The sequence below is a fragment of the Salvelinus alpinus genome, chromosome 15 (assembly GCF_045679555.1).
Source record: "Salvelinus alpinus chromosome 15, SLU_Salpinus.1, whole genome shotgun sequence".
NCBI lineage: Eukaryota > Metazoa > Chordata > Actinopteri > Salmoniformes > Salmonidae > Salvelinus > Salvelinus alpinus.
Genome location: NC_092100.1, coordinates 52,263,657 through 52,285,625, shown reverse-complemented (window position 1 = coordinate 52,285,625; position 21,969 = coordinate 52,263,657). Strand labels below are relative to the sequence as shown.

At 44.0% G+C, this 21,969-nt stretch overlaps 1 protein-coding gene across 1 annotated transcript in view; it reads right to left on the bottom strand.

Moving 5' to 3' along the window:
- LOC139540310 (alpha-1,3-mannosyl-glycoprotein 4-beta-N-acetylglucosaminyltransferase C-like) overlaps positions 1-21,435 on the bottom strand; it is a 221,643-nt gene extending 200,208 nt beyond the window's left edge. Inside the window, exon 1 of the mRNA XM_071344049.1 lies at positions 20,967-21,435. The gene's annotated coding sequence lies outside the window, so the exon portion shown is untranslated. The remainder of the gene's footprint in view (positions 1-20,966) is intronic.
- Positions 21,436-21,969: the final 534 nt, after the last annotated feature.

The window sequence follows — 21,969 nt, the reverse complement described above, 5'->3', positions numbered from 1 at the left end:
GACCCACCTGGACAAAACAAACACCTATTTGAGAATGCTGTTCATAGACTTTAGCTCAGCATTCAATACGGACATTCCCTCTAGGCTGGTTACCAAACTCCATGACCTAGGGATCAGCCCCTCTCTATGTAACTGGACTTTGGACTTCCTATCCAACAGACCCGTCTGTCAGGTTAGACAACCTCACCTCCTCAACCCTGAACCTGAACACCGGTGTGCCACTGGGCTGTGTGCTGAGCCCCCTCCTGTACTCCCTCTTCACTTACGACTGCGTTCCTGTACACGTTTCCAACACCATCGTTAAGTTCGCAGGCAACACCACATGGTAGGCCTGATCAATGACAATGACGAGTTAGCCTAAAGGGAGGAGGTCAAGCACCTGGCTGCATGGTGCGCTGACAACAACCTGGTTCTCAATGCAAAGAAAACCAAGGAGCTCATTGTGAATTACAGGAAGTCTAAAAGCTGCAGCCACGCCCCAGTTCTCATAGATGAAATTGAGGTGGAGCGTGTGCCCAGCTTCAAGTTCCTGGGTGTCTACATCTCCGAGGACCTCTCCTGGACCTTCAACACCTCAACCCTGGTCAAAAAGGCTCAGCAGCGCCTGTACTTTTTGAGGAGGCTGAAGAAGGCCCGCCTGTCTCCCAAGATCTTGGTGAATTTTTACCACTGCACGGCCGACAGCATTCTGACTAACTGCGCCACAGTGTGGTTTGGCGGATGCTCCGTGGCCAACCGGAAGGCCCTGCAACGGGTGGTGAAAACCGCACAGCATATCACTGGTGCCCATCTCCCTGCCATCGTAGACCTCCAGCGCAAGTGGTGTCTGCGTAGGGCGCATGGCATCATCAGGGACCCTTCACATCCATGCCACAAACTGTTTGCCCTCCTACCATCAGGCAAGCGGTACAGTGTCATTGTTATAGGTGGAATCTTATGTTGAATGATGCATTTGTTATCTGGTTGCACTTCTATCTTTGTTCTACTTGTGCTCTTTCCACAGATGGCTAACATCTGATCCGATGAGACTTCCTATGCGATTTGATTCCTGTATTACTGCCTGTACTCAATAAAACTTCCAATGCCAAATATAAATAATTTTACACTGTAATTTGATAGACAATGGTAGTTCCCAATCAGATAATTACTATAAAACAAATATGTTTTCCTCAGTTAAATGTTTGGTGAATGCATGATGTTGCTTTGTCCTCAGTCCTCCTTTGAATTCTGTGTGTACCATGATGACATGTTAACCTGCGTTTAGCTGGTTAATCAGATACATTCAGTTTACATTATATTATTTGGCACTGGTTATGTATTGTATTAATGTAGCAGGTTCTCCCCTTCATGTCTCCATATAATTCAAAATCCCCATATGCTGTGAGTGCCCTTGGGAGGAATAAATACCGTAAATATTGGATCCTGCTTTCATTTAATTTCCTGCACTTTCTGTAAATTAGCCCACTAGTCGTTCCTTTATTTCAATGTTATCATTGTTATGTCATTATTATGTGTGTACCCACATGTTATTCCCAACAATGGAGTAATTATATTTAGCTATATGAAATGATGTCCAGGCCCTAGTGTATGATGAATGAACGTGTTTGATCACAGCCCCATTATGCCCATACTCCACCTATTCTTTAATGCATTGGGGATAACTCCCTCATATCAAGAAAACACATAACATACACTTTGTGGAAAAGTTAAGAAAAATGGTGTTACCTAGCTAGAGCTGACTGTTTGCTTTTCGTCATACAGACAAACTTTGCTGGCTAACAAGTAATTAGCTATCTAGCTAACTACAGCAAGTAGAGTCCACTCAATGTATAGTAGATATTTAACTTATTTCCCAATTACTTTGCTTATATATCAAGTTGAAGCTGGGTTTCCCAAGTCGTTCGGGGCTTACTGTTCAAGCCGGCTAGTTGGCTAAACATGTTTATTTACTTTTATAAACAACTAATCTAACACAATATACAAACATATCTTACAAAACAGAATGCTAGCTAGCCAATGAGAGTATGTAGCTAGCTAAACCGACAGCTCTGAAGCACATCTGTTTGACGTCATGCACCAAAGAAGACGCCATGCAGACCAATCACACAACACAACACTGGACTGGTCAAGGGAAAGTACTTGTTAGTTCGTTCATCACTCCAGTGAAAGTGAACAATCTAAGGTTTCTAGAAAAACACCTGCCTCTTAGCCCAACCACACCAGCCTGAAATCCAATCAAAAAAATAAATAATTGAAACCCGAAGGTGCAAAGACTTGAGAGAGAGCAACTTGTGAAATTGAGAGAGAGAACTGGACAAAGCCATGTGACTACTTTTGGTGAACAATTCTATGGTTTAAATAATTTTTACATGTTTGAACCGTGTTTCTTTGCTTACGGCTCAATATTTTTGGATTCAGATATTTTCTTTTTGATCTGCAACAATAATGTTCTGCTCGCCCAAAGTCACACCTGCGAGCTCTCAAGTTTGGCTTCTCTGCTCGCGGAACACATCCTCTGCTCTCTCTACCAAATTTCTGCGCTCTCGACTGGTCTGTGCTCTCGCAGCACTCATCCTCTGCTCACGGGACCCATCCTCTGCGCTCTCGACTCAGTATTCGCTTGCTCAATGATGTTTCATTTTGCTCGACTGCGCCACCTCACATGTGCTCGACTTTGGAGATCAATTTGACAATTGAAGTTCCATTCCTAAACACAGTAGGCATTTGCAATTGTTTGATTTCCAGCAGCGACTCGATGCCTCTTTGAGCAACAATACAGACACAACTAAATTAAGATCCTTCTTTTTCTCTCCTCACTTCCTATTCCTGACACAGATTATTTATCTCTATATTCATCCCAGCTTTAAAGAAATTACTTACTGAAATAGCTTCCTGAAATTACACCAATTCTAGAAATGAATTGCCCTGGCTACCCATTTTAGGCTACTTTTCCTTGACACGTTTGTGTCTCTGAAATGTTGTATAACAAGTCAATATGTCACGCCCTGGCCTTAGTATTCTTTGTTTTCTTTATTATTTTAGTTAGGTCAGGGTGTGACATGGGGAATGTTTGTGTTTTTGTCTCGTCTTGGGTGGTTATATGGTAAAGGGGGTGTTGGGTTTAGTGTATGGGGTTGTGTTTAGTGAATGTGTCTAGGTATGTCTATGGTTGCCTGAGTGGTTCTCAATCAGAGACAGCTGTCTTTCATTTGTCTCTGATTGGGAGCCATATTTAAGGCAGCCATAGGCATTATGCGTTTGTGGGTAATTGTCCATGTCATTGTGTAGTGGTCAGTGTCAGCACCATTTGTTAATATAGCTTCACGATCGTCAGTTTGTTGTTTTGTTTCGTTCGTTGTTCGTCTCTCTAATAAAAGAGAATGTATTTTTCACACGCTGCGTTTTGGTCCTCTCTTTCAAGTCAAGACGATCGTGACAGAATTACCCACCAAACCAGGACCAAGCAGCGTGAAAGGAGGGAACAGCGATTTGTGGAGGAATGGACCCGGGAAAAGGATGAGTGGAGAACAACCTGGGAAGAGATAGACAGGTGGGCGTGCGATCCAGAGAAAGTGCCGGAGCCTGCCTGGGATTCGCTGGAGCAGTGCGAGGAGGGTTACAGGATTATGGAGTTGGAGAAAGGAGCACGACGGCGCGGTAGGAAGCCCTCGAGGAAACGCCAAAAATTTATTGGGGAGGGGCTCATGGGGAGTGTGGCGAGTTCAGATAGGAGATCTGCGTCAACTTCCCGTGCTACCCGTGAGGACCCTAAGAAAGAACCTGAGCCAGTCGGGCTGATATTGGAGGTGAGCAATGGGAATGATACAGAGACTGTTAAGGATTTATTGGGGAGTTTGGAGGAGAGTGAAATGAGGGAGCTGCTATGTTGGTGCGTGAGGCACAAAATCCACATGACAGTCCCACGAACCAGGCCTCCTGTACGCCTCCCTAGTCCTGCACCTCCTGTAGCAGCCCCACGTACTAACTCTCCTGTGGCAGCCACTCGTACCAGTCCTCCAGTTCCGGCACCACGCACTAGGCCTAATGTGCGTCTCCAGAGCCCTGTGCGCCCTGTTCCTGCTCCCCGCACTAGCCTTCAGGTGCGTGTCCCCAGCCCGGTACCACCAGTTCTGGCACCACGCACTAGGCCTAATGTGCGTCTCCAGGGTCCAGTATGCCCTGTTCCTCCTCCCCGCACTAGCCCTGAGATGCGTGTCCCCAGCCCGGTACCACCAGTTCCGGCACCACGCACTAGGCCTAATGTGCGTCTCCAGGGTCCAGTATGCCCTGTTCCTCCTCCCCGCACTAGCCCTGAGATGCGTGTCCCCAGCCCGGTACCACCAGTTCCGGCACCACGCACTAGGCCTAATGTGCGTCTCCAGGGTCCAGTATGCCCTGTTCCTTCTCCCCGCACTAGCCTTCAGGTGCGTGTCCCCAGCCCAGTACCACCAGTTCCGGCACCACGCACCAGGCCTACAGTGCGCCTCAGCCGGCCAGAGTCTGCCGTCTGCCCAGCGGCGCCTGAACTGCCCAACGCCGCCTGAACTGCCCGTCTGTCCTGAGCCTTCAAAACTGCCCGTCTGCCCAACGCCGTCTGAGCTGTCCGTCTGCCAAGCGCCGCCTGAACTGCCCGTCTGTCCTGAGCCTTCAAAGCCGCCCGTCTGTCCTGAGCCTTCAAAGCCGCCCGTTTGTACTGAGCCTTCAAAGCCGCCCGTCTGTCCTGAGCCTTCAAAGCCGCCCGTCTGTCCTGAGCCTTCAAAGCCGCCCGTCTGTCCTGAGCCTTCAGAGCCGTCCGCCAGACAGGAGCCGCTAGAGCCTTCCGCCAGACAGGAGCCGCCAGAGCCTTCCGCCAGACAGGAGCAGCCAGAGCCTTCCGCCAGCCATGAGCAGCCAGAGTCGTCAGCCAGCCATGAGCGGCCAGAGTCGCCAGCCGGCCATTAGCAGCCGGGGTCGCCAGCCGGCCATGAGCGGCCAGAGTCGCCAGCCAGCCATGAGCGGCCAGAGTCGCCAGCCAGCCATGAGCAGCCAGAGTCGCCAGCCAGCCATGAGCAGCCAGAGTCGCCAGCCAGCCATGAGCAGCCAGAGTCGCCAGCCAGCCATGAGCAGCCAGAGCCTACCGCCAGCCATGAGCAGCCAGAGCCTACCGCCAGCCATGAGCAGCCAGAGCCTACCGCCAACCATGAGCAGCCAGAGCCGCCAGTCAGCCAGGATCTGCAAGAGCCGGCAGTCAGCCAGGATCTGCCAGAGCCGCCAGTCAGCCAGGATCTACCAGAGACACCAAAGCTGGTATTGACAATGGTGGAGTGGGGGTCACGTCCCGCACCCGAGCCGCCGCCATAGGAAGGCCCACCCCGGACCCTCCCCTTCTGTGTTAGGTTTTGCGGCCGGAGTCCGCACCTTTGGGGGGGGGTACTGTCACGCCCTGGCCTTAGTATTCTTTGTTTTCTTTATTATTTTAGTTAGGTCAGGGTGTGACATGGGGAATGTTTGTGTTTTTGTCTCGTCTTGGGTGGTTATATGGTAAAGGGGGTGTTGGGTTTAGTGTATGGGGTTGTGTTTAGTGAATGTGTCTAGGTATGTCTATGGTTGCCAGAGTGGTTCTCAATCAGAGACAGCTGTCTTTCATTTGTCTCTGATTGGGAGCCATATTTAAGGCAGCCATAGGCATTATGCGTTTGTGGGTAATTGTCTATGTCATTGTGTAGTGGTCAGTGTCAGCACCATTTGTTAATATAGCTTCACGATTGTCAGTTTGTTGTTTTGTTTCGTTCGTTGTTCGTCTCTCTAATAAAAGAGAATGTATTTTTCACACGCTGCGTTTTGGTCCTCTCTTCCAAGTCAAGACGATCGTGACACAATAAGCGATTTATATTTTTTTAGTTCTGTATATTAAAGTATAATGAAAGCATGTCAATGGCAAGATCTCCCTCACTACCTTTGCATAAATCCATGTTTCACCTTTAGCCTTGATCCCCATAGGCACAGCAGACGTATTGACCTTATTAAACCAACCACCATACCATTGAAAGACAAAGACAGGCAAATACTTTGCTAGTTGAATTACAACCTTACACTAAACCTAAAACATAATTTGCCATTAAGATATTACAGTCTATATCAAAATACACGCTTCATGTCAGTGGAAAGCCTCGATAAAGGCTGGATGAATGAAGGTTAATAATAGAATTAGCAGAGAATAGTTTGAGGTAATAAAAATTAAAAAAGGCTTTAGAACAAGATAATAAATAATCAGCTTTGATTGACACCTAAACGTTTTGCAATTATTACACAGAATACATATAGACAGCAAAGACTTCAGGGAAGCAAGGTTACAATATTAATTCAAGGAACATGAACCACTATGATCCACATGGAACACAGCATCGTATATGTCCGTAATACACACAATAGCTAAAATCTTCCCCTGGAAAATTCAGAAGCCACTCGAGAAACCACTTGAATCTACACTACCATTCAAAAGTTTGCGGTCACTGAAAAATGTCCTTGATTTTGAAAGAAAACCCATTTTTTTGTCAATTAAAATAACATGAAATTGTTCCGAAATACAGTGTAGACATTGTTAATGTTGTAAATGACTACTGTACCTGGAAACGGCAGATTTTTTTATGGAATATCTACATGAGCGTACAGAGGCCCATTATCAGCAACAATCACTCCTGTGTTCCAGCATCCCGGAGTCGCCTCCACTGTTGACGTTGAGACTGGTGTTTTGCGGGTACTATTTAATGAAGCTGCCAGTTGAGGACTTGTGAGGCGTCGGTTTCTAAAACTAGACACCTCTTGCTCAGTTGTGCACCGGGGCCTCCCACTCCTCTTTCAATTCTGGTTAGCGCCAGTTTGCAGTTTTTTTCTTTTTGCTGTTATGTAAAGGGAGTAGCACACAGCGTTGTACAAGATCTTCAGTTTCTTGGCAATTTCTCGCATGGAATAGCCTTAATTCCTCAAGAATAGACTGACGAGTTTCAGAAGAATCTTCTTTGTTTCTGGACATTTTCAGCCTGTAATCGAACCCACAAATCCTGATGCTCCAGATACTCAACTAGTCTAAAGAAGGCCAGTTTTATTGCTTCTTTAATCAGAACAACAGTTTTCAGCTGTGCTAACATAATTGCAAAAGGGTTTTCTAATGATCAATTAGCCTTTTAAAATGATACACTTGGATTAGCTAACACAACGTGCCATGGTTGCTGATAACGGGCCTCTGTATGCCTATGTAGATATCCCAATAAAGAATCTGCCGTTTCCAGCTAAAATAGTAATTTACAACATTAACAATGTCTACACTGCATTTCTGATCAATTTTATGTTATTTTAATGGACCCAAAAATATATACAGTATATTTCAAAAACAAGGACATTTCTAAGTGATCCCAAATTTTGGAACGGTAGTGTATGTCAACAAACATCAGAGACAGGGAGAGCAATTTTCAGAGGAAAGCATTAAAAACACTTAAAACACACACATGCATGCTCACACGCACACAGGTACAAGCCACACACACAGATGAGAGGAGCTGCTGACCCGGTCTGACCCAGTTCTGTGTGATTTATGGTTTATAGTTCCACGGCAGACACAGCTTTGTTCTGGGGGGTCATAAATCCCCTGCACCTCCAAGCAGATCAGCTGATCACCCAGTCCTTGGCAGGCTAGCAGACACCCATAAGCTTCACTTAGTCCCATTACACCTCTTAGCATTCACACATGCATCTGCATACACATACAAACACACACACGGTCAAACACACACACCAATCAAAAGTTTGGACACACCTACTCATTCAAGGGTTTTTCTTTATTTTACTATTTTCTACATTGTCGAATAATTGTGAAGACATCAACGCTATGAAATAACACATATGGAATCATGTAGAAACCAAAAAAAAGTGTTCAACAAATCAATATATATTTGAGATTTGAGATTTTTCAAAGTAGCCAACCTTTGCCTTGATGACAGCTTTGCACACTTGGCATTCTCTCAACCAGCTTCATGAGGTAGTCACCTGGAATGCATTTCAATTAACAGGTGTGCCTTGTTAAAAGTGGAATTTGTGGAATTTCTTTCCTTCTTAATGTGTTTTGAGCCAATCAGTTGTGTTGTGACAAGGTAGGGGTGGTATACAGAAAATAACCCTATTTGGTAAAATACCATGTCCATATTATGGCAAGAACAGCTCAAATATGCAAAAATAAAAGACAGTCCACCATTACTTTAAGACATAAAGGTCAGTCAAGCCGGATAATTTCAAGAACTGTGAAAGTTTCTTCAAGCGCAGTCGCAAAAACCATCAAGCGCCATGATGAAACTGGTTCTCATGAGGATAGCCACAGGAAAGGAAGACGCAGAGTTAACTCTGCTGCAGTGGATAAGTTCATTCACCTCAGATTAACAGACACATTTCAACATCAACTGTTCAGAGGAAACTGCGGGAATCAGGCTTTTATGGTCGAATTGCTGCAAAGAAACCACTACTAAAGGACACCAATATGAAGAAGAGACTTGCATGAGCATTAGGCCGGTTGTGTTTTCGCTGTAAAGCATTTTTTAAATCGGACACGATGGGTAGATTAACAAGATGTTTATCTTTCATTTGCTGTGTTGGACTTGTTAATGTGTGAAAGTTACATATTTCCACAAAACATTTTTGAATTTCCCGCGCTGCCTTTTCAGCGGAATGTTGTCAGGGGTTCCCGCTAGCGGAACGTGTGTCCTAGAAAGGTTAACCTTTATTTAACTAGGCAAGCCAGTTAAGAACTAATTCTTATTTACAATGATGGCCTACACCGGCCAAACCCGGATGAAGCTGGGCCAATTGTGCGCCGCCCTATTGGACCCAATCACGTCCAGATGTGATTCAGCCTAGATTCATACCAGGGTGTCTGTAGTGACGCCTCTAGCACTGAGATGCAGTGCCTTAGAACGCTGTGCCACTCGGGAACCCAATATATCCATTATATCTTGTTCTCCATCTTCTTTTTAATAAAAAAAAAAGTTTTACCCCTTTTTGACCCAATTGGCAATTACAGTCTTGTCCCATCTCTGCAGCTCCCGTACGGACTCAGGAGAGGCGAAGGTTGAGAGCCATGAGTCCTCTGAAACACGACCCTGCCAAGCCACACTGCTTCTTGACACACTGCTCGCTTAACCTGGAAGCCAGCCGCTCCAATGTGTCAGAGGAAATACCGTCCAGCTGGCAACCGGAGTCAGCTTGCAGGCTCCCGGCCCGCCACAAGAAGTCGCTAGAGCACAATGGAACAAGGAAATCCCGGCCGGCCAAACCCTTCCCTAATCTAGACGACACTGGGCCAAATGTGACCCGCCTCATGGGTTTCCCGGTCATGGCCTGAAGTGACACAGCCTGGGATCGAACCTGGGTCTGTACTGACATCTCAACCACCGCAATACAGTGCCTTAGAGTGCTGCGCCACTCAGGAGGCCCCCTCCATAAACAGTGAACCAACATGTTTTCAGCACGTTTACTCCATGACTGATCAAAACCAATTTTTCTCATGCTCTTTCTTGTCTCTCTGCAGCAGACATACAGAGAGCAATATGTTTGGAACATAAAATTTGTAATAAAATTGCAGTATCTAATCAAAATTAAGGCTGACCCCATCAATTGTTTGCTCGACTGGTCAATTGTTTGCTCGATAGGCTGTTGGTCGACCAAGATTTCTTTAGTCGAGCAGTAGCAAAAAATAATAATAATAATAATAATAATTCATGGTGTACAAGACACCTGTCTGATTCAAGCCTGTCTGAATGGACTGATCCATTGTGGAGGTCGTGGGGATGGCGCAGTCCGTCAGTCTAAGATGTGCTACTGAAATTGTATATGGTTATATTATATAAGAACAATGGTGCAACACAAATAAGTTATATTATTTTATAACAAATGCGCTTTCTCCCGTGTTGGATAGCGGTCGCTGTCCGCGGTTCTGAAACACATCAGTGCTGTCGAATTGGTGCCTTTTCCTAGACCATGCTGCTATGTGCATAATAGCAAAGTTAACCAGTATATTGGTGTTGAGAACAATGCGGCTGAGTTAGGAGAAGAGAAAACAGCCCTTGGCTTAATTGTCGAAGAAAAGTGAGGAGAGAGGAAACCCCAACTTATTTATGTCTACTGTATAATCAATAGCCTAACTGTTAAATGTGCCTGGATTGATAAATCAACCATATATATCAACAGAAATAAGACAGATCCTGCTTCTGTTGCCTGTTTTTGAGTGTTTGTTTAATAACCTACTGATTCCGTGAGCACCAAGCCTCACGCTACCACGTTGAATAAACAAATGATGCCGTTTTTAATCTTTGCTGTGCTGTATTAAAGACTTTACACATCTCTGGTATTATTTATAATTTATTTAGTGTTGTTCACATTGTTCCAAACATTCAAAAGAATGATATTGTAATCTAACAGCACCTGTTTGGCACACATAATATGCACGCAGTGCTTTCTCTTTACCGTATTTATCTTGATCTCCAGTATTTTCCACAGTCAGATTTATTTGACACATCTGACTTCCCCGTTACCTGCTGAGCAACCAGAAAACATTCCCCCATTTCAAATTTATTTGTCACATCCTCTGCATCCATTTTGCTGTCACGCGTTACGGTGTTCAAAGTTTGTTCTAACCAATTTATTGATGTGATTATGATATGGTATGCTATAGGTCAGGCCCTATTGTTCACGTGCATACTGTACATATTTCACATAAATAGAGCAAGGGTTGAGGGGATAGGGAATGCTTTTTCCTAGACAAATGAGGGAACATAACTTTTCAGTCAAAAATGGCTGTAATTATGTTGCAGCTTCAGCAACACAGACAGTGTGATACACACTGTTGATGTTCTATGGTGGTCGCTGCAGAAGGGAGGAGAGACAACAGGTGCTAGTCACACAGTCACTCACTGGTTTTTCTTTTAAACACAGTGCAGCAAGTCTGAACCAGGCCCGGTACAATCAAATCAATTGCGGTCGGATTCCCTCCAGTGTCTTAATTAATTGATCAAACAGTTCGCTTAAAGCATCAGACAAGCTCAGTGCATATAGTTGATTTGATTAAAACACACACGTTTTCAAATTTCAACCAATCTATTGGTCGACCAATAGTTTTTTTGTCGGGGACAACCCTAATCGCAATACATATAGAATTGTGAGAATAGCAATACATATCATATTGGCACCTTCGTATCGTGATAATATCGTATCGTGAGGTCCCTGCCAATTTCCAGCCCTTGCAGGCATGGTAGTTCATCACAATGAGCAGACAGACAATAGTATGCGATAATGCTAAGCAAAGCATCATTCATTCCAGCCATTAAAACACGCCAACAGTGCATTCATTGTTTACTTGTGAGCAATCTCGACAGCTCTAGTCCCAACTGCCCACTGGGCACACACTGGTTGAATCAACATTGTTTCCAAGTCATTTATATTAAATTATGTTGAACCAAAATGAAATAGACATTGAATTGACTTCTGTGCCCAGTGGGTGTAGACTGACATCTTGAGCACACCAGCATGTTATGTATGAGTCACAATAGGAGACTATGGCACTGTATGCCACCTGCAGCTGCAATTTTGTAGGTTGAGGCTATTGCTGTGCGTGTGGTTTTGGAGTGACATGCACCTTCTCCTTACAAAAAACTTAACAGCAGTGGTCAATTCTGAATTGAACAAATTGCTCTTTAATTTGAATTCATTTCTCGAATTTGAAATAAATTGGCCACACCCCACAGTCAGCAGAATTTGAATTGAATTTGAATGAAAGGAAGTAGGATTCAATTCAGTGAAATTTAAAAAATAACTCATGCTCCAAAAACAATTTAAAATATTTACAGTGGTCTGGAAATATTCTAAGATCATCTTGTGGGTTGTCTGTAATAATTCATAATTCCCTTCATGTTTTTAAATATCAGAATACATTTCCTAGAATGCATTAGATCAAACGCTGCAGTATAGAAGGAAACAATCTAATCTCATGACAAAGAAAAAAACAGAAATCTACGAGTTATAATCAAACTAATATTTGAAATGGTATGTGTATTCTTTGCATTAAGTGTCATATCCTTTTGATAAAAGATTTGTCAAATTAATGCGAATTTCATGTTTCATTCAAATCAAATGCTGCTTCCTGTGGGGTGTGGCCAATTCTAGTTCCATTCTAATTAATTATTTGAATTGAAGTAAATTCAGAAAATACGAATTGACCCCAACCCTGCTTAACAGCATGTCGAATATATGCTTGAGCGATATACTGTTTATACCGTATACAGGGGTATTTGAAAATACCGACGGTACAGTCACGATCGTCGTATGAGTGAGACCAAGGCGCAGCGTGGTATGCGTACATTCTCTTTTAATGAATGAACACTTAACAAAAAACAACAAAATCAACGGACGACTAAACATAGACAGGATCCCAAACACAAAAGGGAAATGGCTGCCTAAATATGATCCCCAATCAGAGAGAACGATAAACAGCTGCCTCTGATTGGGAACCATATCAGGCCACCATAGACATACAAATACACCTAGATAACCCACCCAAGTCACCATCACCATCAGAACCCCCCCAAAAGTGCGGACTCCGACCGCAAAACCTGACTCAATAGGGGAGGGTCTGGGTGGGCATCTAGGATGGATGAAGCAGGGCGTCGGGGGCGGCTCCGGTGCGGGGCGCATCGCCGGAGGCTCCGGACCGCGGATCGTCGCCGGAGGAACCGGACTGCCGACGGCGCCGGACGGCCGACCGATGCCGGACCGCCGACCGTTGCCGGGGGCTCCGGACCGCCGACCGCCGACCGAGGCTCCGGACCGCCGACCGTCGCCCGAGGCTCCGGACCGCCGACCGAGGCTCCGGACCGCCGACCGTCGCCGGAGGCTCCGGATGGCCAACCGTCTCAGGAGGTTCCGGACCGTGGATCGTCGATGGAGGTTCCGGACTGTGGCCAGTCGCCGGAAGCTCCAGGACTGGGAAGTGTTGCCGGAAGCTCTGGACTGGGAACTGTCGCCGGAAGCTCTGGACTGTGGAGGCGCACTGGAGGCCTGATGCGTGGGACCGGTACAGGTGGCACCGGGCTGATGACACGCACCTCAGGGCGAGTGCGGAGAGGAGGCACAGGACCTACTGGACTGTGGAGGCGCACTGGAGACCTGATGCGTGGGACCGGTATAGGTGACACCGGGCTGATGACACGCACCTCAGGGCGAGTGCGGAGAGGAGGCACAGGACCTACTGGACTGTGGAGGTGTACTGGAGACCTGATGCGTGAGACCGGTACAGGTGGCACCGGGCTGATGACACGCACCTCAGGGCGAGTGCGGAGAGGAGACACAGGACGTACTGGACTGTGGAGGTGCACTGTTGGTCTAGAGCGCAGAGCTGGCACAACCCTTCCTGACTGGATGCTCACTCCAGCCCGGCAAGTGCGGGAAGCTAGCACAGGACGCACTGGGCTGTAAAGGCGCACTGGAGACCTGATGCGTGGGACCGGTAAAGGTGGCACCGGGCTGATGACACGCACCTCAGCACGCCCGCTCTGCAGCGCTCTCAATGCCAGCACCTCTCTCCGGAATACCAGGTATGATATTCAATTTTTAAAATTATATATTTAAAAAATCTTGCGCGGGGGCTCGGGGGATAGTGCCCCTTGTGTGCACATTGGGTAATACCGTATACCCCGGTATGGTATAGAAACAGTATGAAAATCTGTATACCGCCCAGCCCTAAATGGTTAGAATGAGACATAGCTTTGTTGTGAGGCTGCCAATGTGGCGGGGTAGGAAGTTACTGTTAGAAAGCCTTGAAATTAAGTGCTGTGTGGAAATACACTGCAAAAGTTGGAGAAATACAACACATGTAGCGTACTGTACAGCACACACCACACGGCAGGCGAACCACATGCAGCGGTCATGACTGACTCCCCCCCACACTTGAAATTGGTTAATTCAACCAGACAACACATCCTGAGTACATGAGGCGAGACATCTCACTGTCAAGGAGGAGTGCAGCGATGGGAGAGATCGAGGAAGAGAGAGGCAGGCACAAAAATGACACCGAGAGAGGCAGGAGGGAGAGTGACAGTGAGAGATAGAGAGAAAGATGCACAGAGAGTGGCAGAGAAAGACCATGAGATTTGCCTCTAGGTCTACCTCTAACAACAACAACACAAAACAGCATGCTGAAAAGAGAGATTGTGATCACATGAAGTTGCTAGTAGCAGAGAGAGCACATATGATACTCTGAATACCCTGATACCCTGAAATAGCCCAGCGACAGGCAGCTACACTCACCTGCCTGTTGTACTGCTGTATGTTAAGAAGTATCTTTCTCTGCTTGTTCTTCTGTCTGTGTCTGTCTGAGAAGCATGAGGGAGTTCTGACAATGCCCTGTACTGCATGCTGCCACCAGTTTAAATGGTCTTAGGCTGGGTTTCTGATGTAAATGTAAATTTCTTTAAATGTAAATGTAAATGTAAATGGTTTCTGTACAGCACTTTGAGATATCAGCTGATGTAAGAAGGGCTATATAAATACATTTGATTTGATTTGATCATTCCCAGCTAGCACATTTGGTTCCTTGGAAGTTTTGGGATCTTATGTTTTTGGTTTCTCATCGGTTCTGGGAAGGAAGCCATAAGTTTCCTGACCGGTAAAACTGAATGTTTTTTCAACGTTTTGTGAACCGAAATGAAAACTTTTCCTGTTCTGGGAACGTTCATTTTTAGGTTGCAGGGAGGTTCTGAGAACATTTTACTATGGTCCCCTGAAAGTTTTCCTGGTAGGTTTTATTAAAGTTCTGAGAATCGAAATTCTAGATTATTAGAAGGTAATTAAATAACTAAAAATTGTGTGAATGTTTTCAATGAAATGTTAAGGTTATTTGGAGGTTTTTGAATAACTCCCTTAAAACTTTCACTGGACGTTTCAATAACTTTGGATTAACTGTTTTGAACTCCAAGCACAGATAGGACACATGGAAATTAATTTGCTTAGGCATTAGTCATGCAAACACATTCATTTTTTTATTTTGGCTCAGCAACAGAGAGATTTGAATCTATGATCTGCTGTTGTCTATCCATGGAATTAGTCCACTGCACCACCAGGATGGCTAACTTGCAATGTTTGTTTTTTTTACTCATGCAAAGCTGTTCAGTTTAGTCTATTCAAACAGACCCCATTTCAAAGGAAGCATGCACTCATCAAGATCAGGTGTGGCCAATTAGTGAGCGTAGCCAACACACCTGAACACACTTAACAAGATAGAGGATAAAGAGTTTTGTTGACGCTGAGAACAGAATGTATGTTTTTTTAAACATTCTTAGAAAGTTCTTTGAACATTACTAATGTTTTCTTGTGGTTTTTATGGAACATTTTCATAATGATATAAGAACATTACATTAAATAGAACAATGAGGAAACCTGTAGGAAACGTTATGCTGAAGTACTGAAATTCCCACAAAAGAACGTTGTTTCTTAACTATTTGAGAACATTCCCAATGTCAAACCAGTTGGAGAACGTTCCTAGAACATTACCAAAAAATGTATTAAATGTAACCATGTTTGAACTTTAAGGAAATGTTATTTTAAAGTAATGAAATACCAATAAAATAGCGTTATTTTGACATGTTCTTTAAATGTGCTGAGAATGTTCCAAAGCCAAGCAACTATCCTGCACCATTTCCAGAAGGTTGTGGGAAGGCTGTATACAAACTAACCATAGGACAACCACACACTCACCAAGCTCTACAAAATATATGGTTCTCAGAACGTTATGTGGTATCTAGGTTGGCTCTCAAAAAACTGCTGTAAACAATGGCAATCGGTACCCGTGCTATCTCTCTTTCTCCCTCTCTCTCGCGAATACTCTCTCTCTCTCTCACAATCCCCTTCCTATCTCACTCTCTCACAGCCCAACTCTTCACCAAAGTGTCACTAACTGTTTCTGCCCTCCCTGCCACTCATTGACTTGCCTCTCATTTCTCACTCATTTCTCACTCATCCACACTCCATATTTTTTTAACAAGCTTCTCTCCTTACGGTACCCCCTACGCCATCAACGATGCCAGTAGAACAAATAACAACCCATCCGTGACTCACAGCACATTACATTATAACGATGGTAAAAGAGCACAAGCTTCAGAACAACTTTCCCTCATGACAATAGCACTCAGCTCAATGCAGAAATGCAGCAATGCCTCCCGTGTTCAACAAGACACTTCTATGGTGATAGAGACTCATTTTTAACAGAAAATAATGAGAACATTTGGCCACCATCTTACTATCTCAACTCCTGATATTTTCCAAATATTCTTCCTCATCTAGTGCACAGCTCCAGCTGATGCCGATGACTTTTCTCACTCAAGCTAAATTCTCTTGTGACAGAATTATGCAAGACTGAATAAACTACAGCGGTCTTTACCATAAGCATGAGCCACATGATCTGCAAGATCTCTGGAGGACATGATGAGAAAACTTTAAAACTAGGGAATTTTGGGTGAAAGTGGTCAAAAGTCAACTTTTCGAGATGTAAAATGATCCATCGAGCATACCAATGATGTTGGACAACAATTTTTTTTTATTGAAAATATATTCCGAATCTCAGACTGCCTGATGAAAAGTAAAATGATCAGAAGAACAGAAAAAAATCCACATGTTCCTTTCAATTCCTCGCAGACTTCGTCCTAATTCCCCAGTGCCAGCAATTTGACAACTATGAGCCCTCCTATCACATTTACAGTGGATAACAAAATGGACATCTAATTATCATTCTCTCTATTGGAATGTCTTGGACTAGCACACTGTTAATTGCCTGTCAGACGATATCAACAAACACCCTTTTGATGTCAAACTGCAGAAGAAAAGGAACTTTATGAGGCCATAAACACTTGCACCCTTTATGGGATGTCTCCAACACTATAGCATCTCCCAGAAAATTACTTCCATCCGTTTTATGGGAACAAAAGAAATGCCAGTTGACTCACACCTTGTTCCACCTTGTGGCTCACAACTTCGTTTTTAGATAATAGAACATGAGGCCAACAAGTTTGAAAAGAAGGTCTTCAGTTGAAAGGTTCATTCAAAAGGATAATCTTTCAAAGAAAATGCAATGTGCAGCAGTAAATATACATTGGAATAAAATTGCTACCTTAATGAAAAGCCGATTTGATGAAAAAGTGTGTGGGGGGGGTTCTATTCAAAATATTGCATCTAGGGATACAGCTTTGGGAAGCTTCGCCACACTGCCACTCAAGACTCAAATCTCAAATCTTGAGTAAACACTGGAAGCGAGACAGACAAAAGCATGGGCGGCAATACGAGGGGGGGCCTACATACAGCTGTTTCTTTTTCGATTCCTCCCTCTTTTACAAACATGAAATTCAAGCCCTGCATCAGCAAGATGCTCAATGAACTAGCTAAGCATTTGACGGCCACCCAGCAGCATCTCTGATCCCACCGAGATGGGAGCTGGATCCATGCCTAAAGTACTACGAGTCTACGGCTGCGATCCCAAATGGCACCCTAAACCCTATATAAAGTGCACTACGTTTGAGAGTTCTGGTCAAAAGAAGTGCACTAAATAAGGAATATGGTTCCATTTGGGATGCACCCTTTCTTTCTGCTGCTCATCTTGGCATCGGTGCTTCACTTAATGTAGCTATCCCGCTTAACATGGCAGAGTCCACACAGACACAGCCCATTCCTTCATACAGTCAGTCTGTCATCAGCTGGCTCTAAGGCCCCTTTACACAGACTGTGTGTCCCACATGGAACCATATTCTCTATATGCTGCACTACTTTTGACTAGAAGCAGTGCACTATATAGGGAAATGGTGTCATTTGAGACACTTGCAGCAGTTGCTGGCTACACAGAAACAAGAAGTGCAACCAGAAACACACTTTCACTGTCACAGACAGTCTTCAGTTGCCATTGATTATGCCTCACAGTCTCACATCTTTACTGTCACAGTAAGCTTGATGGTGTCCACACAAACACTGCAAGCAAGGCTGATTAGATATTAATTGGCCCCACTGACCTTATCCCCCTGAGATAATCACAATGCCATGCCAATGGAAAGATACATTATAACGAAACTTCTTTTTGCCTAACCTTTCACGGAAAGATACGGGATAACTGGTGCTCCACCCAGTTCAGCTAGATGGCTGCTTTGATTACTCACAAGCTGGCTAATGTCTGTGGACACTGGGACAGTCAACAATTAGAATATGTAGAACAAAATGTCAGTCTTAATTTTTGTTTGGAAACACAAATGTCTTCCTAAAATGTGTTAATATAAAAAGAGAAACTGCAACTTTTAGTGTTAAATTAACTATATATTTTTATATGAAGTGTGTTGCAACATTTCTGTGAATAGTTTTGATTTGACATGAAATGTGAGAAGCTTTGTTGATTGAAATTGTGATGAGGCATCATGTTCATCATTGCCTGACGCTACACTTAACTGAACAGTTTATGTGGGAGCTTAATAATGAATCACAGGCTAGGAGACAGCACTAAGAGACAACTCTTCTAGAAAACGTGTAATACTGCCGTATTGGATGTTTTCAATTATCTCTTATTGATTTTTGTAATATATAAAGAATAAAACAATTATTTCATTAACCTTACAGTACGTCTAAGTAACAAAGTTTTATCATGATACACTACTCACAGTGACCCCTAATAATGAGCCACATGCATTCTCCAGCCAACAGAAACAAGAGCTGCTTCTGCTGTATGGTCTGTAGGGGTAATGAGTAGCTGTTTGGCCACAGGCCCTGAAGCCCAGCCTGGACTCATAGACTAGAGGTAACATCGTAAATGTTAATTTGGGAGACTCAAATTCGTATGATATGTTACATTTGGTATGGTTACAAAAGACAGACGGTTACTTAACCCTTTCCCTAACCCTGACCCTTAACCTTTTTAGCTAACACTTCTCCTAACCCTAACCCTGACCGTAACCCTTTAACCAAACTCCTAAACTTAACCACAACCACAACCCCTAACCCAAACCCCTAGCCTAACTAACGTTAGACAGCTAGCTAACGTTAGCCACCTAGCTAGAATTCATAACATATCATACATTTTGCCAATTCATAACATATAATAAGAATTATGATTCGTAACATATCATACAAAATGGATGATGGACATCCACAAATTAATACATACCATACACTACATGACCAAAAATAAATGGGCACCTGCTCATCGGACATCTCATTCAAAAATCATGGGTATTAATATGGAGTTTGTCCCCCTTGCTGCTATAACAGCCTCCACTCTTCTAGAAAGGCTTTCCACTAGATGTTGGAACATTGCTGCGGGGACTGGCTTCCAGTCAGCAACAAGAGCATTAGTGAGGTCGCTCGCAGTCGGCGTTCCAATTCATCCGAAAGGTGTTTGATGGAGTTGAGGTCGGGGCTCTGTGCAGGCCAGTCAAGTTCTTCCACACCGATCTCGGCAAACCGTTTCTGAACGGACCTCGCTTTGTGCACGGTGGCATTGTCATGCTGAAACAGGAAAGGGCCTTCCCCAAACTGTTGCCACAAAGTTGGAAGAACAGAATCATCTAGAATATCATTCTATGCTGTAGCATTAAGATATCCCTTCACTGGAACTAAGGGGCCTAGCCCGAACCATGAAAAATAGCCCCAGACCATTACTCCTCCTCCACCAAACTTTACAGCTGGCACTATGCATTGGGGTAGGTAGCATTCTCCTAGCATCCGTCGAACCCAGAATTGTCCGTTGGACTGCCAGATGGTGAAGCGTTATTCATCACTCCAGAGAAGGCGTTTCAACTGCTTCAGAGTCCAATGGCGGCAAGCTTGACACCACTCCAGCCAACGCTTGGCATTGTGCTTGGTGATCTTAGGCTTGTGTGCGGCTGCTCGGCCATGGAAACTAATTTCATGTATCTTTCGACGAACAGTTCTTGTGTTGACGTTGCTTCCAGTGGCAGTTTGGAACTCGGTAGTGAGTGTTGCAACCGAGGACAGATAATCGTCCCTCGTTCTGTGAGCTTGTGTGGCCTACCATTTCGAGGTTGAGCCGTTGTTGCTCATATAAGTTTCCTCTTCACAACAACAGCAGGGCAGAAATTTGACAAACTGACTTATTGGAAAGGTGGTATCCTATGACGATGCCACATTGAAAGTCCCTGAGCTCTTCAGTAAGGCCATTCTACTGCCAATGTTTGTCTAAGGAGATTGCATGGCTGTGTGCTCGATTTTATACACCTGTCGGCAACGGGTGTGGCTGAAAAAGCCAAATCCACTCATTTGAAGGAGTGTCCACATACTTTTGTATATATAGCGTATTGTACTAAATGGAGTGTCTTGGATTTACGACCAGAATAATACGAAATGCTCTGAGACCAGGTTGTGGACCCATGGAGCTGTCATGCCCACCCCAGGGCAGGAGCTGTTCTACAAGATTAGAAAAACCTATGACAGTTTCTGAATTATTATGCTTACTACAATGATGAATATATTTTGTTTTTCGGTCATCATTTCCTTTCATCATTTCTCAAAACAGTTTGCCTGACATCTGTCAACGAAGTACTTTGATGTAACATTGTTACAGGTTGCTTCTTCTAATGAAACTGCATAGTAGAAGTATACAGTAGGCTAGTATGTATTCACAAACGCTTAAATGTACAATGCCATTTGAATTCATGTTGAAGTTGAATTTACAGTAGTTTAAGTTTTTCTATGAAAGGACAAACCAGGGATATGAAGTAAACCAAGTTTGTAGCTCTATTTGTGTGTACATTGTATGTAGACAATTGGATCAAGGTAGCTTATTACATTATATCTTAGAATGAATTAGGCTATACAGTTAGGATCCACAACGTGGGAACATATGCCTAAATCCGGAAAATAATGCAGCAATTACTGTAGGCTATAGTAAACATGTAGAGGTTACTCACCTCATAACATAATATTGCCAGTCGTAGTTTTACCCCGCGGAGGACGTTGTCATGCTTTACTTTTCTGCAAACCCAGGTATGGAAACAGTCGACTGCTCTAGTTAGCTACTAACGTTATACATAATGTTACAGTCTTCTTCAGCTCAGAGATAGCGACGAAGAACCGGAAACCGAGTGAATTCATTGCTGCCGTAGGCTAGGTGCGCCGACGTGTTCCCAGTGTCCAAACATTCTCTATCTCTCAGGAGGAATTCGAGAATTATACAATATCTGAAACTCAAATAGTCTGTTACACTAGCACCACTACAATACACTGCTGCGTATTATCTAGCTCTCCTCCCTTCGACTGCGAATAAACTGAAGGCGGCGCGTGGACCAGTGATGCTTCGCGCGCTCAGACAGGAGAATGTCGTAATACGATCTCGTCCTTTGTAACAGTTTCTACCTTTGCGAAAACATTTTTGACAAACTCTAAATTATTATTTTGCACCACTTCCAGCAACATCTGGTCCCCGATCCAGGGACGACGAGGACAAAACCTGCTTAGTTTCATTGGTAAACTAGCAGTAGGATGCAGGGTGCTATGTTGCTCGAATAAATGTATCAACACTTGCAACTGGATACAAATAGAATGTAAAGTACTTAAGTAGAAATAATTTTAAACCACACTAGTCGTTGTTTTTTTCCTCACACCCAAAAGTACTTGTTACAGTTTGACAGGAAAATGGTCCACTGCACGCACTTATCAAGAGAACATCCCTGGTCATCCCTACTGCCTCTGGTCTGGCGGACTCACTAAACACAAATGCTTTGTTTGTAAATTAATATCAGAGTGTTGTAGTGTGCCCCTCGCTATCCGTAAATACATTTTTTTAAAGTTGTGCTCTCTGGTTTGCATAATATAAGGAATTTGAAATGAGTAATACTTTTACTTTTGGTGCTTAAGTCCATTTTAGCAATTCCATTTACGTTTGATATTGAAGTATATTTAAAACCAAATGCT